The sequence below is a fragment of the Littorina saxatilis genome, unplaced genomic scaffold (assembly GCF_037325665.1).
Source record: "Littorina saxatilis isolate snail1 unplaced genomic scaffold, US_GU_Lsax_2.0 scaffold_1029, whole genome shotgun sequence".
NCBI lineage: Eukaryota > Metazoa > Mollusca > Gastropoda > Littorinimorpha > Littorinidae > Littorina > Littorina saxatilis.
The window spans coordinates 26248-45853 of record NW_027128753.1 but is presented as its reverse complement, the minus strand read 5'-3'; the positions used below and the strand labels follow the sequence as shown (position 1 = coordinate 45853).

The 19606-nt window shown below is 41.0% G+C and overlaps 1 long non-coding RNA gene across 1 annotated transcript; it reads right to left on the bottom strand.

Moving 5' to 3' along the window:
• Window positions 1-1691: 1691 nt before the first annotated feature.
• LOC138957077 (uncharacterized) lies at window positions 1692-15136 on the bottom strand. Its single transcript, XR_011452921.1, has 3 exons — window positions 14880-15136; window positions 14446-14539; window positions 1692-2116 (listed from the first exon to the last, which is right to left on the bottom strand). It is a non-coding gene; the product is annotated as an uncharacterized lncRNA (long non-coding RNA).
• Between the last annotated feature and the right edge of the window lie 4470 nt (window positions 15137-19606).

Here is a 19606-nt window from a genome sequence, read left to right as displayed (position 1 = left end):
GAAAGACACACACTAAAGGCTGTTCTTAACCAGACGAACCATTGGTTCGCCGAACTAAGGTTCGCGAACCATGGTTTGTGTCTTAACTGGGTGAACTTGTTCGGCAAACTCAAGGACTACAGGGGCGGACGAGGGGGGGGTTTCTGGGGTTTCCGGAAACCCCCCCCCAGCCAAAAAATAAAAATATTTTTGTGTGTTTTTTTGGGTTGAGTTTCAATTTTGTGGGTATTAATCAGTGACAAAATCTGCTGCCTGGAACTGGTAATGATCATCCTCAGAATGCACCAGCTTGCACCATTTTGCATCCTTTTTTTCAAAATTTTCCGGGGGGGCATGCCCCCGGACCCCCCTAGCAAGCTAGGCGCTTCGCGCCGTCGGCTCGGCGCTTCGCGCCTTCACACCCATATCTTCACAATATACTTTTGGAAACCCCCCCCATAAAATGAACTGATCCGCCCCTGGACTAGTTCGTCCAGTTAAGACACGAAACCTGGATCGCCGACAAACGAGGGGAGCTCACTCCGAGTCGACAATAAAAGCAAGTAAGTTATTCCCCTTCCAAAAATGGCTGCCTCCAAGACGAAATCACCGATTGAGTGGTAACTCCGTGCTGGTTGTCGATTTGGGTCTCTCCTTCCCACTTGATCATGGTGCACGAAGCCTGGTAATCTTGAACTTTAGTGTGTTAAATTCATAGCTCAGAATCGAGTGGCATACTTTACTTATTTTAGATCCAAGTACCTGTAATCAAGCCCAAGAACATTTATCATGAAATTAATTGACGGATTAAGCTCCAAACCTAAGCATAATTAATTAATTTGGTTGTTTGATCGGCGAAAATGGCGTAGGTTGTCAACCAAGGGACTTCAATTACACGACAAAGTTGCCTCCCCTGTCCGCTGACACGGATAATTCCTTCTTTGACGCATGTAATTTGTAAACAAAATGCATTCGTACCAGAGTACGCTATGATTCGTACAGTTCATCGGAGTTCATTCCGTGACTTTAAAGGGATCTAAAAGACTTGTTATGATTACAAGTGCAGGTTCTCCAAATTTGGAGGCTTGAATGCCTCTGAATTATGAGCTATGAATTTAACACATTAAAGTTCAAGATTACCCGAAGCCTTCTAATTCTATGTCATTTACCCTCCTGGGTTAAAGGTTATAAATTGATTCGAGAAAATAACATGACTGGTATGGACTGATCATTGTGTCTACCGTGGAGCCATCGGGGTTCTATGGGAAATGCTACACAAAAAAACTTGCCTGTGAAAAGGGAAAGACGGTGACCAAAAATAAATGATGATAGCGATATTTCTAATTGTGGATCAGCAGATTCGAGAAGCATACATGTTTACCAAAGTGTGTGTGCGTGTCTGTCTGTCCACGTGTGTGTTTGAGCTCTTTTCGGTACAGAATATGAGTTTGGGGATTGAGTGAAGAGGGAGACCTAAAAAAAAAACTACTCGGGATTTTGGTTCTTTTTATCACAATTCAGTCTGTTTTAATTTTCAAGTTATATCAGAAATTTTCTATTTGCACTGATACACTGGAATCCCTTGTGGATGTATTGCTTTAAGGGTCTACTCTACAAATAGTACTACTGAACCAATATCATCCTGTTTCTTTACGTTTTGAGCAATTCAATTGGTCTTGGTTTTTGTTTTTTAAAAATTTGATTCCTCTTCATTCTTCTAAAAAAAAAAGCTTTCATTGCGATAAACAAAACATTACTGGATAGACGTTTTCTTGGAGAACGTCTGTATTAGCAAGCATTTAAAGTAGGAGGACGATATGGAACGTACGATAAAAGGATGTGCTTTAGCTTTCTGTCTCATCATTTATAAATGTTGCCCTTCAATCACACACACACACACTTTTGATCCAGCTCCAACCATATTTCATAAGGCTTTATTCAGGGTTGTCTCTTGTTCTTAAACATCCGATTTCTAAGCACACGTCTGTGCTGAGAATATGAACATGAACCGATATGAACATCAATGTCAGTCGCCTTTTTATTATGAAATAATGTTCATTTGTGTTCCAAACACTTCCGAAGAATACTTGTTGGTGTGTCTTCAGTCGCCCTGACATCATCACAACTCGACCCTGTCCTGCAAAAATACAAATATATACAGGGTGACACCCAAACATTCAACCCAAACAAATGCTTATTTCTTTTACATCTGTTGACCGAATTAGTTATCTTTCTTTTTTTCTTTCTTTTTTTTTTGGTCCCTGTCCTGTCCTGTCTTGTCTTGTCATCCCTCTATTGGCCTACTGGCAACCTTTTCCTAACTTGTCTTGTCTTGCCATGTCTTGTCTTGTCTTGTATTGTATATACATTTAGCATACATTTGGGTAAAGGTTTGCGAACAGGTAAGGGGTGTAAGAGAGAGAGAGATCGAGAGAGAGAGAGAGAGAGAGAGAGAGAGAGAGAGAGAGAGACAGACAGACAGACAGACAGACAGACAGACAGAGACAGAGATGGTGGTGGTCTATGTTACATTACACAGGTCAACACAGTTGCAAGTTCATAGGTTAAAGGCTGCCCTTTTCGTAGCATTCATTAATTAATTCCTATTGTTTACATGTGCCAATAATGTTATAAAACTGTACCTAAGGGGATATAATAACGATTGGCTGTAGCTTTCAAAAACAGAAAAAATTATTTCAGTATTGCAAAGTGGTGTTGATAGTGTCGAATGTAAACAGAACAGTCTCAAAGTGAAAGTGGATGTTTTCCGGAAATTGCGAAGTTAACAAGAATACAGAAAAGCGCGCTTTCCTGCTTAGCACAATCCGCTACCGCGCTAATCTGGCGTGTCAATATCACTACGTTTTGCACGTGGAAGGTGAGCGATTTCCTTCACGCGGGGATTGACGAAGCTGTACCAGGGGCGGATCAGTTGCTTTGTAAGGGGGGGGGGCACTTTGAATCGAAAGTGAATGTGATGGGCGCGAAGCGCCCGAATTTGCTAGGGGGATCCGGGGGCATGCCCCCCCGGAAATGTTTTTGCCCAAAGAAGCAAAATGGTGCCATCTGGTGCCATTTGAACTTAGAAATGGTCATAGAATCAACATAGAAAAATCTTTTTTTTTCTTCTTTTTTTTTTCGGGGGGGGGGGGGGGGGGCACGTGCCCCCTGTGCCCCCCCCCCCTCGTCCGCCCCTGTGTACTGTCTGTGTTGACGGTCTAAAAATAGCCCAAGCCCTGGAGAACTGTTTCTAAAGATAGCAATAAACTTTATTAAGAATTGATTATTTCTTGTAATTGGTAAGGACTTCAAACCTAAAACTTTGCAGGAAGCTTAATTTATACATTCCCGCAACGATGGGAAAAGCCCTGGAAATAAGTAAACTAATTAAATAGGACTTTGTCAGCCTTTAAATGAGGGGTTATTGTGTATAGTGAGGAAATAATTTTCTGATGTATTTTTAATTCATTATTGGTGTTTTATGCAAAACGTGCGGTCAATATTGAAAGTTTAAAAAAAGTACTGCCCTCACATTAATACGAAGGCGGGATCACAGCTGGATAAGACATGGTACGGCAATTTCGACCCGGAGGTCTCTTTCAGGGCGCGCAGAGGATGAGACAACACAGGAGAAGAAAACAAGTCGCGTAAGGCGAAAATACAATATTTAGTCAAGTAGCTGTCGAACTCACAGAATGAAACTGAACGCAATGCCATTTTTCAGCAAGACCGTATACTCGTAGCATCGTCAGTCCACCGCTCATGGCAAAGGCAGTGAAAGTGACAAGAAGAGCGGGGTAGTAGTTGCGCTAAGAAGGATAGCACGCTTTTCTGTACCTCTCTTTGTTTTAACTTTCTGAGCGTGTTTTTAATCCAAACATATCATATCTATATGTTTTTGGAATCAGGAACCGACAAGGAATAAGATGAAAGTGTTTTTAAGGTGTTACGAGTGTGTTTGAGTTGCGGTTCTTGCTCATGTTTATACTCACTGAGTTACTTCCCTTGGATCTGGATCTGGATCTGGATAACCCGCCTGGGTTGGTGGTGTTACGAGTGTGTTCAAGTTGCGGTTCTTGCTAATGTTTTCACTCACTGAGTTACTTGCCTTGATTGAGAGGGCTTATACGCACGGTCCAGTGTGCATTCGACAGGGGGTGCCCAATATGCACGGCTAGAACTAAGATACTTCTTGATTTCAGTAAATAGTTTCATTACATGTCAACTAGTTTGTTTTTAAATGATTTTTTAGAGATCGCCAAATGGTATTGTATGAATAACATCATTCGGTCGATTGTACGCACGGCGCCGTGCTTCTAGTAGCTCTCAGTCCATTCCTTCTTTCCGGTATGGAAGCAGACGTGTTTCTGGCGAAAGAATCGGCGTTTTCAACTCGCCATATCTTCATATTCATTCGGACCGGAACAACGAAATATATCTTTCTTGTAAAAAATATCCCGAGCCTTGCGACTCTGGTAGTCATTTTGTTACGCGAAGCGGCCTTTGGTAGGTACCCAAGTAAATATATCTACAACGCACGTGGACGAGTTTTTCAATGGCGTATTTGAAGTCTGTGAATGTTGTGATTACAAATCATTTCGGGGCACCCCTCAGTCTATACGTACAGACAAGCAAATTGCATGGAACGAAAATTGAGAGGCTGGACTGTAAGTTGTTGTTTTGACTTCTACACATCTCGCAGGTCTTTTATGCAAAACAGGCTCAAAATTGCATTTTTCACGCAAGTGTAGATGACGAGACTATCGAAGGAATGGAATACACTTGCCTACAGATATAATAGACAGATACTGTCTATTTATATCTATGACTTACCTTAGCCCATATGTTAGAAGAAAGAACATACTTTGCTCTTTTGAATGATGTATGATTTGGCACTGTACACGGGATTTTAGACCTGCCCCCGAAGTGATTTTTCCATAAACCCGTCAAAAAGCTCACTCTGTTTTGGCCGTAAAAAGCGCCCAAATGCAGTAAATTTCTAACCTGTTTCGTGTGTGAAGGAGTACATCTCAGCGATGCCATTGCCTTGCAACCTCAAAGAAATATATTTTAATAACCCGCTAAATGAACGTTTTTTAGTGTGAAATAAAAGCCGGAGATTTGCTTCGTTTCTTTGCTGCGACACAAAACCAAAACCAACTATAGATCTGCGGTGACATTATGAGTTCGTTTTCGACATTGCAGCAAACACTGTACAAAAGGTTGTAGTTTCTTTGATTGCAGTGAAGTTGCGTGGATCTTCGACGATTCCCGTTCGGTTTAATGTGGATGGAGCTTTGATTGAATGTAACTGCTTTGAAAAGTTATAACATGAGTCCTTGGGATCGATGTTTTTCGGTAAACTTCTTCGTATCCTTGACTTTACTTTTGACTTGAACAGATCCAGATCGGCTGGGGCTGTTGATCGCCTACACAGATCTATATGAAGTTGACTCGACACGGCGAACCGCCGAATCCGTGCCCTCTCGTCGGTCCTACCCCCAAATCCCTTACCAGCCTCAGACCCCACCCTATCACCATTCTAACCTCACTGGCGCACTATGTGTGATTATCCCTTCCTCATGTGTGTGTGTGTGTGTGTTGTTTGTTGTGTGAGTGCGTGCAGGCGGGCGGGCGTGTGTGTGCCCGTGTGTCTTTGTGTCTGTGCATGTCGTCTTGAGTGCGAGAAAGCGAAGTTTTGAGAAATAGTGACAGATAAATCACGGACCTACATTCTAATGGATGGCTGGCTTTGGATCTTGGTCACTTTAGCGGGAATATCGGTCAACTTCGAAACCTGAGGACCAGCCACTTCGGGTTCCCATTTCAGAGTAATGAGATTGCTGGGGCCGTAGAATTTTTCATCCAGTTTTGTCCTTTTTTCCCAAAATTGATATTAGTCGGAAGAAACAAGCACACGTGTGGTGGGGGTATTTCCCGGCGAGTTTTCAGTGTTGTTGTTGTTGTTGTTGCGAAGCGAAGCGGCTTCCCAGTGCGGAAGGCAGGCAGTTTGTGCATCAAACAGTGTTGGATGAGTGAGTGATGAGGGTGAATGAGTTAGTTAAACTGTGACTGAATATCTATTGATTGATTGATATTAAAGTGAACATTACGGGGGGGGGGGGGGGGGTAGAAATGCACCATTGTGCACTCGCCTTGATGTAAGGAACACTACTGCAGTCTCAAACAGCTTCAAAGTGGGTTAGACATGCTCTTGATAAAGACTGAGGCAAAATGTGCCAAATCACACATTGTCTTGTAAGAAGGAAAAATCTTCATTGGTATTGGATCAGGGGGGGAGGGGGGGGGGGGGGTGGGCAGGGGTTGGCAGGGGGTATCGGTGCACTAAAGGCACCAAGTGTTTGGGTGTTTGTGTTTGTATTGCGATTCAGAGAAAACTACTATACAGATTTTTATGAAACTCTGCACACTTCTCCCTACCACCTGACCTACTGGGCTCCCAAATGAATGTTTTCATCAATTTTTGTCAGTCAAGATATGGGGATGGGGGTGGTGCGGGGATAATTGTGGAGTAAGCAATAAGGAAACACGTTATGGTTTTCTTAGGTATTGCAACGGTATATAGTGAAGTTAGCTGTGTTCAAATTTGTTTATGATCTGTGGAGCCAATTTTGTGTTACAGCGTTTTTGAGTGATAATTGTTGTGTACGCTCTCGCCAATCCTGGATAATTTTCGGCATGCACATTGATAATTACCGTATTATAATAAAGTAATACTCTCCATTCTTTTAACTACACAAAGTAATGTTTTATTGATCTTTTCTAAAGATAAAAATGTCAGTTACGATGACGTTACGAATTACAGTGTTTTCTGTAAGGTCATATGTATCCACCCGGTACCCCCCAAAACTGACAAAACTCTTATAAAAAAAATGAATGAAAAAACAACGTTTTTTGTCTGTCTGCAGTTGTGGACATATAGCTTAGAGAAACATGTGCTCAAAATGTGTAATGGATTTCACGTGCGATTTTTTTCTTGGGTTGAGGAGAGGGGGTGGGGTGGGTGGGGTGGGTGGGGGGTGTATGCCCCTTGATCAGTCTCGGGCGCTCTGCGACCTCGATTTACACTATTGAATTCTAAAAACACCCCCCTTACAAACTAACTGATCTACCCTGGTGTATATATATATATATGTGTGTGTGTGTGTGTGTGTGTGTGTGTGTGTGTGTGGTGCGATTCCTAGAAAAATACAGGACAGATCGGGGCCCAAGGACTGTTATGCCGGGGTGGAAGTAGAGATAAGCGCCTACTTCCCAAGAAATGCTCCAAATGGCTTCGTGTCTCCAAACACCTCTGACAGTCAAATCCAGCTCCTGGCCTTCACGTGGCGGGCCCTGTCTTCGACTAACAGGAGAAGGGATGCAGGCGGGTCACTGGCGCCTTAAAACCAGCTGCTTCGGGCAGATGGGGCTCGCTAACCTTGGATGGTCACTCATCTAGGAGAAGGACAACTCCGATTTCAAAACCCGCACTGCCTTGTGTGCGCCTTGGGAAAGGCAAAGGCTACGAGAAGGAAAACTTCGACGTCAAACCCGGGTAGAGTGGACTCGACAGCCCAGCAAGGCAGCTACTCTTGGGGAGGAGGCAACCCTGAGTAAGAACCTCAACCACCGAAGACGGAAGACAGCAGCCAACTTGGCGTGGGGAGAAAATCGGCTGTCTACGCTCCCACGATAATACCATCGAACGCAGAAGAAGAAGAAGAACTGGACAGATCTTCATGAAACTTTGCACACAAATGTTCCGACCCCCAACTCTTCACCCTGATTCAAACTCATGTATCACAAGTCCAGCGCTCTACCAACTGACTTACAGCGCTCCCAAATTATTTCTTTTTATCATTTTTGTCAGTCAAGATAATGGGGGTGGGGTTGGTACGGGAATAATTGTGAAGCAGACAATAAGGCAACAACTTATTTTGTTTACAGGTATTGTATATGTATACAGTGAACTTAGCTGTGTTCAAGTTTAGTTATGTTTCTGTCGAGCGAATTTTTTTTAAATACGTTTTTACTACTAAAGGAGTGATAATTTTATGTGTACGCCCTCGAGAAACCTCGATCATTTTCTGAAAATGCACGTTGATAAGTACCGTTTTATGATAAAGTTATACTCTCCATTCATTTATATACACAAACTAATGTTTCATTTATTATTTGTAGAGCTATTGAAAGCATACTGACTTTTAACATTGTGACATGGTATGGTACCACAAATGTTAAAAACAAAGCTAAACTCCACCGCATTGTTGCGACGGCTAGCAAGCTTGTTGGGCAACCCCAACGACAGCTGACCAGTCTCTACGAAGCTGCCATTAAGCGGAAAGCTCTCAAAATTGTCCGTGATCCGATCCATCCTCTCAACCCCTGTTTCGAAATTCTCCCTTCAGGTAAACGTTATAAGGTCCCTTTGGCACGCAAAAACCAGTTTAAAAAGTCATTCCTGCCTTCTGCAGTCACCATTTTAAATTCTTCTCGCATCACGTAGAGGCTGGTCGGCTGGGAAAAAACAAACAATGTGTACATGTGAAGGTGTGTGGGAAATATTTGTAATGTGATTACTCGGCTGTGAAACCCAACTCCTGTGATATGAGAGGGTAAATTTACATAGTGCAATATCATATTTGATTGTATCCCTTTTATGTTTTATGTTTTATGTGTGTCGTCCTATACAATTGTTGTTATAATCGTTTACAGGCAGACAGGGTGTGCCGAAGAAAAATTTCCATTTTTATGTAATATTTTAATGGACAATAAAGTGCTGTTATTGTTATTGTTATGTCAGTTGGGATCATGTTAAGAATCGCAGTGTTTTTCGCAAAATCGTACTTGACAACCCCCAGTAAAAAAATTCTAAAAAAAAAGTTAATACGTCAACCTCTTTTTTTCTTTGCACAGATGTGTCCATATTGCTTAAAGGAACCTGTGCACAAAATGTGTAATGTTTCTTTCACGCGATTTGAACACACAAGTAACCCCTGAAGAATCGCAGTGTTTTTCGCAAAATCGTACTTGACAACCCCCGGTAAAAAATTTCTAAAAAAAAAATTAATACGTCGACCACCTTTTTTCTTTGCACAGATGTGTCCATATTGCTTAGAGGAACCTGTGCACAAAATGTGTAATGTTTCTTTCACGCGAATTTTTTTTAAATACGTTTTTACTATTAAAGGAGTGATAATTTTATGTGTACGCCCTCGAGAAACCTCGATCATTTTCTGAAAATGCACGTTGATAAGTACCGTTTTATGATAAAGTTATACTCTCCATTCATTTATATACACAAACTAATGTCTCATTTATTATTTGTAGAGCTAAATATGTCAGTTGGGATCATGTTAAGAATCGCAGTGTTTTTCGCAAAATCGTACTTGACAACCCCCAGTAAAAAAAGTATAAAAAAAAAGTTAACCCGTCAACCTCTTTTTTTCTTTGCACAGATGTGTCCATATTGCTTAAAGGAACCTGTGCACAAAATGTGTAATGTTTCTTTCACGCGATTTGAACACACAAGTAACCCCTGAAGAATCGCAGTGTTTTTCGCAAAATCGTACTTGACAACCCCCGGTAAAAAAATTCTTAAAAAAAATTTAATACGTCGACCCCCTTTTTTCTTTGCACAGATGTGTCCATATTGCTTAGAGGAACCTGTGCACAAAATGTGTAATGTTTCTTTCACGCGAATTTTTTTTAAATACGTTTTTACTACTAAAGGAGTGATAATTTTATGTGTACGCCCTCGAGAAACCTCGATCATTTTCTGAAAATGCACGTTGATAAGTACCGTTTTATGATAAAGTTATACTCTCCATTCATTTATATACACAAACTAATGTCTCATTTATTATTTGTAGAGCTAAATATGTCAGTTGGTATCATGTTAAAAATCGCAGTGTTTTTCGCAAAATCGTACTTGACAACCCCCAGTAAAAAAATTCTAAAAAAAAAGTTAATACGTCGACCCCCTTTTTTCTTTGCACAGATGTGTCCATATTGCTTAGAGGAACCTGTGCACAAAATGTGTAATGTTTCTTTCACGCGATTTGAACACACAAGTAACCCCTTAAATTGATTTCGAAAATTTAATATTGATCATAAATTTTATATATTTAATTTTCAGAGCTTGTTTTTAATCCAAATATAACATATTTATATGTTTTTGAAATCAGCAAATGATGGAGAATAAGATAAACGTAAATTTGGATCGTTTTATAAATTTTTATTTTTTTTTACAATTTTCAGATTTTTAATGACCAAAATCATTAATTAATTTTTAAGCCACCAAGCTGAAATGCAATACCGAAGTCCGGGCTTCGTCGAAGATTACTTGACCAAAATTTCAACCAATTTGGTTGAAAAATGAGGGCGTGACAGTGCCGCCTCAACTTTCACGAAAAGCCGGATATGACGTCATCAAAGACATTTATCAAAAAAATGAAAAAAACGTTCGGGGATTTCATACCCATGAACTCTCATGTCAAATTTCATAAAGATCGGTCCAGTAGTTTAGTCTGAATCGCTCTACACACACACACACACACACGCACACACGCACATACACCACGACCCTCGTTTCGATTCCCCCTCGATGTTAAAATATTTAGTCAAAACTTGACTAAATATAAAAACAAGAAGGGCAAAGCCCATACGACTCACATGCTTTACACATTTTTCCTACCAAAATACATGTGACCTTGACCCAAGGTCAAGGTCATCCAAGGTCATGCAACACAAAGCTGTTAATTCAAGACATAGGAAGTACAATGGTGCTTATTGGCTCTTTCTACCATGAGATATGGTCACTTTTAGTGGTTCACTACCTTATTTTGGTCACATTTCATAAGGGTCAAAGTGACCTTGACCTTGATCATATGTGACCAAATGTGTCTCATGATGAAAGCATAACATGTGCCCCACATAATTTTTGAGTCACTTGAGAAAAAGTGACTCTATGTAATCGGTCAGTGTTAGTCTGTCCGGCCGGCCGGCCGTAGACATCACCTTAACGTTGGACTTTTCTCGGAAACTATCAAAGCGATCGGGCTCATATTTTGTTTAGTCGTGACCTCCAATGACCTCTACACTTTAACGATGGTTTCGTTGACCTTTGACCTTTTTCAAGGTCACAGGTCAGCGTCAAAGGAAAAATTAGACATTTTATATCTTTGACAAAGTTCATCGGATGTGATTGAAACTTTGTAGGATTATTCTTTACATCAAAGTATTTACATCTGTAGCCTTTTACGAACGTTATCAGAAAAACAAGGGAGATAACTAGCCTTTTCTGTTCGGCAACACACAACTTAACGTTGGGCTTTTCTCGGAAACTATAAAAGTGACCGGGCTCAAATTTTATGTGAACGTGACTCCCAGTGACCTCTACACTTTGACGTCTGCTTTGGTGACCTTTGACCTTTTTCAAGGTCACAGGTATGTCTTGAAGGAAAAAAATTGAAATATCATATCTCTGAAACTATTCATCGGATTTGATTCAAACTTTATAGGATTATTCTTTACATCAAATTATTTACATCTGTAGCTTTTTACAAACGTTATCGGAAACACAGGGGAGATAACTAGCCTTTCCTGTTCGTCAACACACAACTTAACGTTGGGCTTTTCTCGTAAACTATAAAAGTGACACAGCTCTAAGAGTAACAAATGTTAGTGTGTCTACTGTTAATATGATTGCTTCGAAAAAAAATTAATGATGCTAGTTTATGTGAATTAAGTTATTGATGGGGTTTGTTTATGTGAGATTAATGAGAGTATTTTTAATGCCAAGGTAAATATTTTGTTGCTCGATCCATGCAATCTCATTCTTCAGGTATGCATTGTGTTGTGAATAGCAATTTCTTCCTGTCCATCTGATGCCTCATATAATATTCAGAACTGCGAAAGTGACTCGATCGAGCGTTTGCTCTTCTTGTTAAGTTTGAAACAGTTATCTTCCATAGTTCAGGGTCAAGGTCACTTCAAAATATGTATACAATCCAACTTTGAAGAGCTCCTGTGACCTTGACCTTGAAGCAAGGTAAACCAAACTGGTATCAGAAGATGGGGCTTACTTTGCCCTATATATCATATATAGGTGAGGTATTCAATCTCAAAAACTTCAGAGAAAATGGGAAAAATGGGAAAAATAGCTGTTTTTTAGGCAACATTTATGGCCCCTGCGACCTTGACCTTGAAGCAAGGTCAAGATGCTATGTATGTTTTTTGGGGCCTTGTCATCATACACCATCTTGCCAAATTTGGTACTGATAGACTGAATAGTGTCCAAGAAATATCCAACGTTAAAGTTTTCCGGACGGACGGACGTCCGGACGGACGGACGGACGACTCGGGTGAGTACATAGACTCACTTTTGCTTCGCATGTGAGTCAAAAACCCCACAGATAATAGCACACGGAAGTAACGATTACAGCAGTTATAATTAAATTACTTTGTGGGTCAGGGTTTTTTAGGAGTACAGGGGAAACCCCTTTTAAGACCTTAAAAAATGTGAGAAAATCAAGTCTTAAAATGGAAGGGGTCTAAAAATGGGGGTAATTTACAGAGGTTATGAACAGAACATCTTCTTCTTCCTCAGCGTTCCAGAAATTCTGGTGACGTGTTAGCTCGTTTGCCCATTTGGGTTCCCCACACTATACTCTGAGAGCATGATCAGCTTCACTCCGCTTTCGTTGAGTAGGCATGCTGGGTATTTTCGTGTTTCTATAACCCACCGAACTCCAACATGGATTACATGATATTTTCCGTGCGCACTTGGTCTTGTGCTTGCGTGTACACACGAAGGGGGTTAAGTCACTAGCAGGTCTGCACATAAGTTGACCTGGGAGATCGGAAACATCTCCACTCTTAACCCACCAGGCGGCAGCGACCGGGATTCGAACTCATGACCTCCCGATTAGGAGGCCGACGTTTTACCACTGCGCGCCACTTCACCTGTCACAGAACATCTAAAGAAGCAAGATCTTAAAAAGGAGGAAGTCTGAAATGAATGGGTCTGAAAGGGGGGTTCCACTGTGGAAAAGTACCAGTCCTGTCAGTTTACCTGTATGTATTAGGACTGGGTGGCCGAGTGGTAACGCACTTGCGCTCGGAAGCGAGAGGTTGCGAGTTTGACCCTGGGTCAGGGCGTTAGCAATTTTCTCCCCCCTTTCCTAACCTAGGTGGTGGGTTCAAGTGCTAGTCTTTCGGATGAGACGAAAAACCGAGGTCCCTTCCGTGTACACTACATTGGGGTGTGCACGTTAAAGATCCCACGATTGACAAAAGGGTCTTTCCTGGCAAAATTGTATAGGCATAGATAAAAATGTCCACCAAAATACCCGTGTGACTTGGAATAATAGGCCGTGAAAAGTAGGATATGCGCCGAAATGGCTGCGATCTGCTGGCCGATGTGAATGCGTGATGTATTGTGTAAAAAAATTCCATCTCACACGGCATAAATAAATCCCTGCGCCTTAAATATGTGCGCGATATAAATTGCATAAAAATAAAAAAATAAAAATCCCTGCGCTTAGAACTGTACCCACGGAATACGCGCGATATAAGCCTCATATTGATTGATTGAATAAGACCACCCCTGACATGCGGCACATACCAAATATCTACAAGTGCTTTGTGTGAACAGTAAAAAAAATTGTTTTCCTTTTTGCGAATTCATTTCATTAAACACAACAACAACAAAATTCATCAAATTCCAGCTGAGCAGAACGGCTTTCACAATTATGACTGGGCCTTTAAAGGCATGTTCCTCACCATATTACCCAGCATATCAGACACCACATGTTTGACTAGGTTTTTACATGGGAACAACAAGACTATACAGGATGGTAAAAAAACCTCCCTATTTTCTTTTTAATCACATTTTTGACTGCGAAAAAAAAAAGAGATCAAAAAGGAAATAGGGCGCTTTTTTTTAGACACCCCTTTTTACGTCCAGCTTCTTTTGGTGGAGATTCAAGTTACAGACACATGTGAAATTCATTAAGCAAAAAGGTTCCCACTATGCACTGCCACAGAACACAACCAGGTTATTAATGTGCGGTACAGTGTATAATTATGTTTAAGTAAAAGGATGCCCTTCTTTTGTTTAATTGGAGCATCTGTGATGTCTGACATTTTGGTTCTAACGGTAAGGAACGTATGTTTAGGCTCTAATAAGGACAGTTTGTCTTGTCAAAAGCCTCATGCATATTCCTTCCTCCCCATGCAAGACTTTCTTTTATTTGAATATCTGCCTTTATAGTACAAAAATCAAATAAAAAGGTCGCACTCTGCGCATAGCGACAAAAATCGCAATTTTACCAAGAAAACCTCACACTCTTTACGTGGAGAAAGACCCTGACTGTTGCAGTATGTTATGCATTTGAAAACATCTGAAATTGTGTACTTGAATTCTACAGTTTGATCAGTTCTGTGTGTTTAAAAAGTTACCTTGATCATTCTGACATGCTCTTGCTCAAATCACATCCCAGACAATATTGTAGACTCCATTGATAGACGCTGTGGTGCATGGGAGAACTGCATTCTGAGGAAACGAAAAAAATATACACTGAGGAAGAACAGTCACAACAACATTTGCAGCAGCAACAGGCTATATAATTTTATTCAAAGAACACTTAAATAAGGTAAAATGAAAATCAGTGTTGTGTCAGTAAATTTGATTTGGGGGAGATGGAAGGATTGGGGTGGGGGTTTAGAGGCGGGGATAGAAGGATAGCTGGGAACCGGGGAAGGTGGGGTGGCTAACACAGTTTGATCATGTAATGACTGGTACAATGTTTAATATATCTAAAAAGGCAGCAACTCTGTAATGCATTATGTGAACCAACTTCTCCATAAACTAAATAAAGATCAGTAAAAGTTACCTCTTTCATTCTGGAATCTTTTTGGTCCCATCACAGCTCAGACGCAGACTCAATGGACAGATACTGAAATGATGAAAAAAACACCAGCATTTTAAGGGAGAACAAGAATTATGCAGAGAGGAAAAACAGTAATGAGTAAGAACAACAGCAGCAGCAGCAGCAGACTCAATACTCTTACTCTACATAACACTCTCACTGAATGACTGATTCAGTAACTAAATCCCAGTGAAGTGCAAGTGATCAAAATTACTGATGTAAAAACAGAGAGAGAGAGAGAGAGAGAGAGACAGACAGACAGACAGACAGACAGACAGAGAGAGACAGAGACAGAGAGAGAGACAGACAGACACAGACAGACAGACAGGCAGAGAGAATGCGAATGTGTGTGTGTGTGTGTGTGTATGTGTGTGTGTGTGTGTATGTGTGTGTTCTCCCTAATCCACACGATTGGTCGCCTAAAGGCACTTTAGGCAACCATCCACATGTGGATGGTTACCTGACATGTGGATGGTTTTCTAAGAGTGTGGATGGTTGCTTCACGCCAAGTGTGGAAGGCTTCCTATCTGTGGATAGTTGCCTGAGGTGGATGGCTACTTCAGCACCTGTGTGGATTGTTGACTGGATGTGTGGAATTTTTACCTGGAACGGTATAAACCTACCGACCAACCAACTAACCTACCAACCGGGAAAATGATATTTGAATACTTTAAGTTTTATTGGCTCATCTAATTAATCAGGAGAGACTTAGGTCTGGTACAGATATCAACTGGCCGAAGTCGACTTCACGAAGTTTTGGCACTGACTTTTCAGTAAAAAAGTTTTATTGGCTCATCTGATTAATCAGGAGAGACTTAGGTCTGGTAGAGATATCAACTGGCCGAAGTCGACTTCACGAAGTCTACTTCACGAAGTTTTGGCACTGACTTTTCAGTAAAAAAAAGTTTTATTGGCTCATCTGATCCGATTAATCAGGAGAGAATAGTATTTATCAACTGGCCGAAGTCGACTTCACGAAGTCGACTTCACGAAGTTTTGGCACTGACTTTTCAGTAAAAAAAAGTTTTATTGGCTCATCTGATCCGATTAATCAGGAGAGAATAGTATTTATCAACTGGCCGAAGTCGACTTCACGAAGTCGACTTCACGAAGTTTTGGCACTGACTTTTCAGTAAAAAAAAAAAAAAATGAAAACCCTTTGCTGAGTCTTTGATTTCGGGCTCAGTTACGCAAGGCCTTCAGGGGCCAGTGCAATGCCTATCAGAGGGTAAACGTTGATTGTTCACAATTTCATATTTAAACATAGACCAACAACAAGAGGACAGCTTGCTGCAGCAGACGGCGCTAGAACTTCTGTCTCCCGACCTTTGACCCGACTGTTAGCGACCCAGCTTCCGGTTATGGTGGAACACGATAAGTCTACAGGCATAAGAGCACAATGTTCTTTGACATTTCGAATCTGCATCATGCCTGGCAAGAATTGTGCACTTGTAGGGTGTTCTGCAAGCTCTATCAGGTGCAGAGGTTTGTCATTTTTCCGAATTCGAAGGCCAGAAAATCCTGAGTGGGAACGCAAACTTGTGGCAGCTGTGAACCGATCTGACAAAAGTTTCAATCGACAGAATGAGAATGCAAATATTTGTTCTCGGCATTTCAAGGAGAAGTGTTTAATAGAAGGTAAGCAACTTTGATTTTGTGGTTTTGAATAATTAAATCCTGAGTAGAATCCCAAGACAACCGCCCAAATTCATAGGCCGATAGGGAGGAACAAAAATTACGGATTGAACACCATCTTCAACTATAATTCTACAACTGTTTTGCTTCAATCCGTAATTTTGATTCCTCCCCATGAATTTGGGCGGTTGTCCTGGGATTCTAGTAAATACTGTAAACTGCAGTTTTATTATATATTGCATACATAAATAAATAAAAACACTGCTGTATTTCGCCAGGCCACAACTCCACAGCGAGTAAAGTACTCTCAGTTGACACAGTGTTGTTCACAGTGCTGAGTGCACAGTCTGTGGAGTGTGGTGACCGGTCTATGTGTGTACTGGACTGGTTAGAGCACTACACATAGTACATGTACACTACAGTTTCAAGTTGTCTAAGACTTGAGAAGTGAAAGTACATCATTTCTTTTCTACAGTAATATTATCTATTTATGAAGTAATAGTATTTAAAATTTGACATATGAGTAATAGATTGTCAAAATGACCTTGTAGTCTATTCATGAGGTGGTCAATGAACTTAGCTATAGTTGTTTAAGACTAAGAGTGATCCCTGTACATAATATGCATTTTTTTAATACTTGTGCTTTGTAACTGTAAACATTGTTTTTTATTTTATAAAGGAAATGGAACTGGTCGCACACTGTGTGACACTACTTCCAGGAAGTTTGCCCACAGAGTTCATGCCCCAACGCAGCATAGAAACGTCAAAACCAACACTGAGAAAACCACCAGTGAGTACATTATGATTTTTTTATCCTGGCAAACTCAGGAAATCTTAGAATTTCTTCTGGTGCTCATCAGCGAAAACGCCATTTGGAGTCCGCCAACTCTTGTGTTTGTTTGTTTGTTTGCTTAACGCCCAGTCCACCACGAAGGGTTATATCACTATCAGGGCGGTGCTGCTTTGACATTTAACGTGCGCCACACACAAGACAGAAGTCGCAGCACAGGCTTCATGTCTCACCCACATTATTCTGACACCGGACCAACCTGTCCTAGCACTAACCCCATAAATGGACTTAATCTAATGGCAAATCTTAAGCTCAGATAGCACCAGATTGCATCATTTGGGTTCTTTGGAAGAACACAATTCTGGGAGGGGGGCATACCCCCGGACCCCCCAGAGCAATGCTTGGCACTTTGTCAGTTTGTGCCCTCGCTTTGCTTTGTTGACTTGTCGCATACATTTTGGACTCTTGAAAATGACAGGAGGACCTCTTAAAAATAGCTGATGGGGGTCCCTGTGACCCTACACATTTTTACTATGGGGAACACTGTGATGGACTGATGATGTCATTTGTATGGAGTCGATGCACGTGCGAGGATATGTATGTGTGGGAGGGGGGGGGGGGGGGTGCGGGAGATGGAAGCTTGCTGTATGTTATGTAATGTATATATTGTGTGTGATACGTGGAAATGTGATACTATTTATTTGCATGTATGATACAGGTACAAATGTGATAACTGTAGGCTTATACTAGTGATTACTGTGTGTGATACATGAAATGTGATATGAATGCTGTTTTTATATGTTATACTCTTACTTTCTCCCAAGCGCAAGACAAATTCTTCTATGAAAATTGAAGCCAATAAAATTTGAGTTGAGTTGAGTTGGGGATGAGTGTTGTTTTGTTACAACTTGTTCAGTTTGATAATTATTGGCTTAATGTTAAAATTGGGACTCATGAAAATGACAGGACCCATTAAAATTAGCTGAGTGAGTCATGCACATTTTTACTATGGGAAACACTGCTAGTACTAACACTGAACCTGTTACCTACACAGCAAAACTGTAACTTTTGTTGATTTAGATATAACTTGTTTAATTTTTTTGTTAACAGGTTGAATGGCATCCACCACAGCTTGTGGAAAGAGTTCAATACCTCCACTTTGGTGACCTTTGTTCAGCTTGTACTCGGGAACTACCGGTACCATGGTGCCTGCTATCAAGCACTCCAGAGAGGATTGTTTTGGCTTTGTTGGACACACACAGCCAGCAACTGATGGTTAGAGTGTGCATCACTCCTGATTTCACTGCTCAGGTGTTTGTAATGAACATCCCAGCTCCTCATCTGACATCAAATGTACAAAAGGTAATTCTATTTGCAGTATATTTCATAACATGTATCTTCCACAGACTGCTGTTTGGCTGCAAGACATTCACTACTTATAAATATGCCAGACAGGAGAGGAAACTCTACACAATCCATTTGTAAAGCATTCTCCGTATCACTAAACCTGGCAAAACAAAGTGACCAACGCAGAAATCATGTCCCGTGCTGGCCTTAAATCATTTTTATTGTACTCAGACAATGCAGATTTCACTGGATCTCCCATTTTCACTGCATGGAAGATGGCCGCATACTAAAGGCATGGGTGGGACTGGAAAAAAAACCTGGCGGTCTGAAGGCTGTAGTCCCCTAGTGGGGTCCAGGGGCAGCACCCCTTGAAGTTGAGAAAAAAAGAAAATAATTGACTTATTGAGACCTTAAAATTGCAACAAAATGGATGAAAACGGCTTCAAGTGAACCAATTTGTTGACAATTCTCTATCGCGATGATGAAAGGAAACAAGGGTTTTTGACTCACATGCGAAGCAAAAGTGAGTCTATGTACTCACCCGAGTCGTCCGTCCGTCCGGACGTCCGGACGTCCGGACGTCCGGACGTCCGTCCGTCCGTCCGTCCGGAAAACTTTAACGTTGGATATTTCTTGGACACTATTCAGTCTATCAGTACCAAATTTGGCAAGATGGTGTATGATGACAAGGCCCCAAAAAACATACATAGCATCTTGACCTTGCTTCAAGGTCAAGGTCGCAGGGGTCATAAATGTTGCCTAAAAAACAGCTATTTTTCACATTTTTCCCATTTTCTCTGAAGTTTTTGAGATTCAATACCTCACCTATATATGATATATAGGGCAAAGTAAGCCCCATCTTTTGATACCAGTTTGGTTTACCTTGCTTCAAGGTCAAGGTCACAGGAGCTCTTCAAAG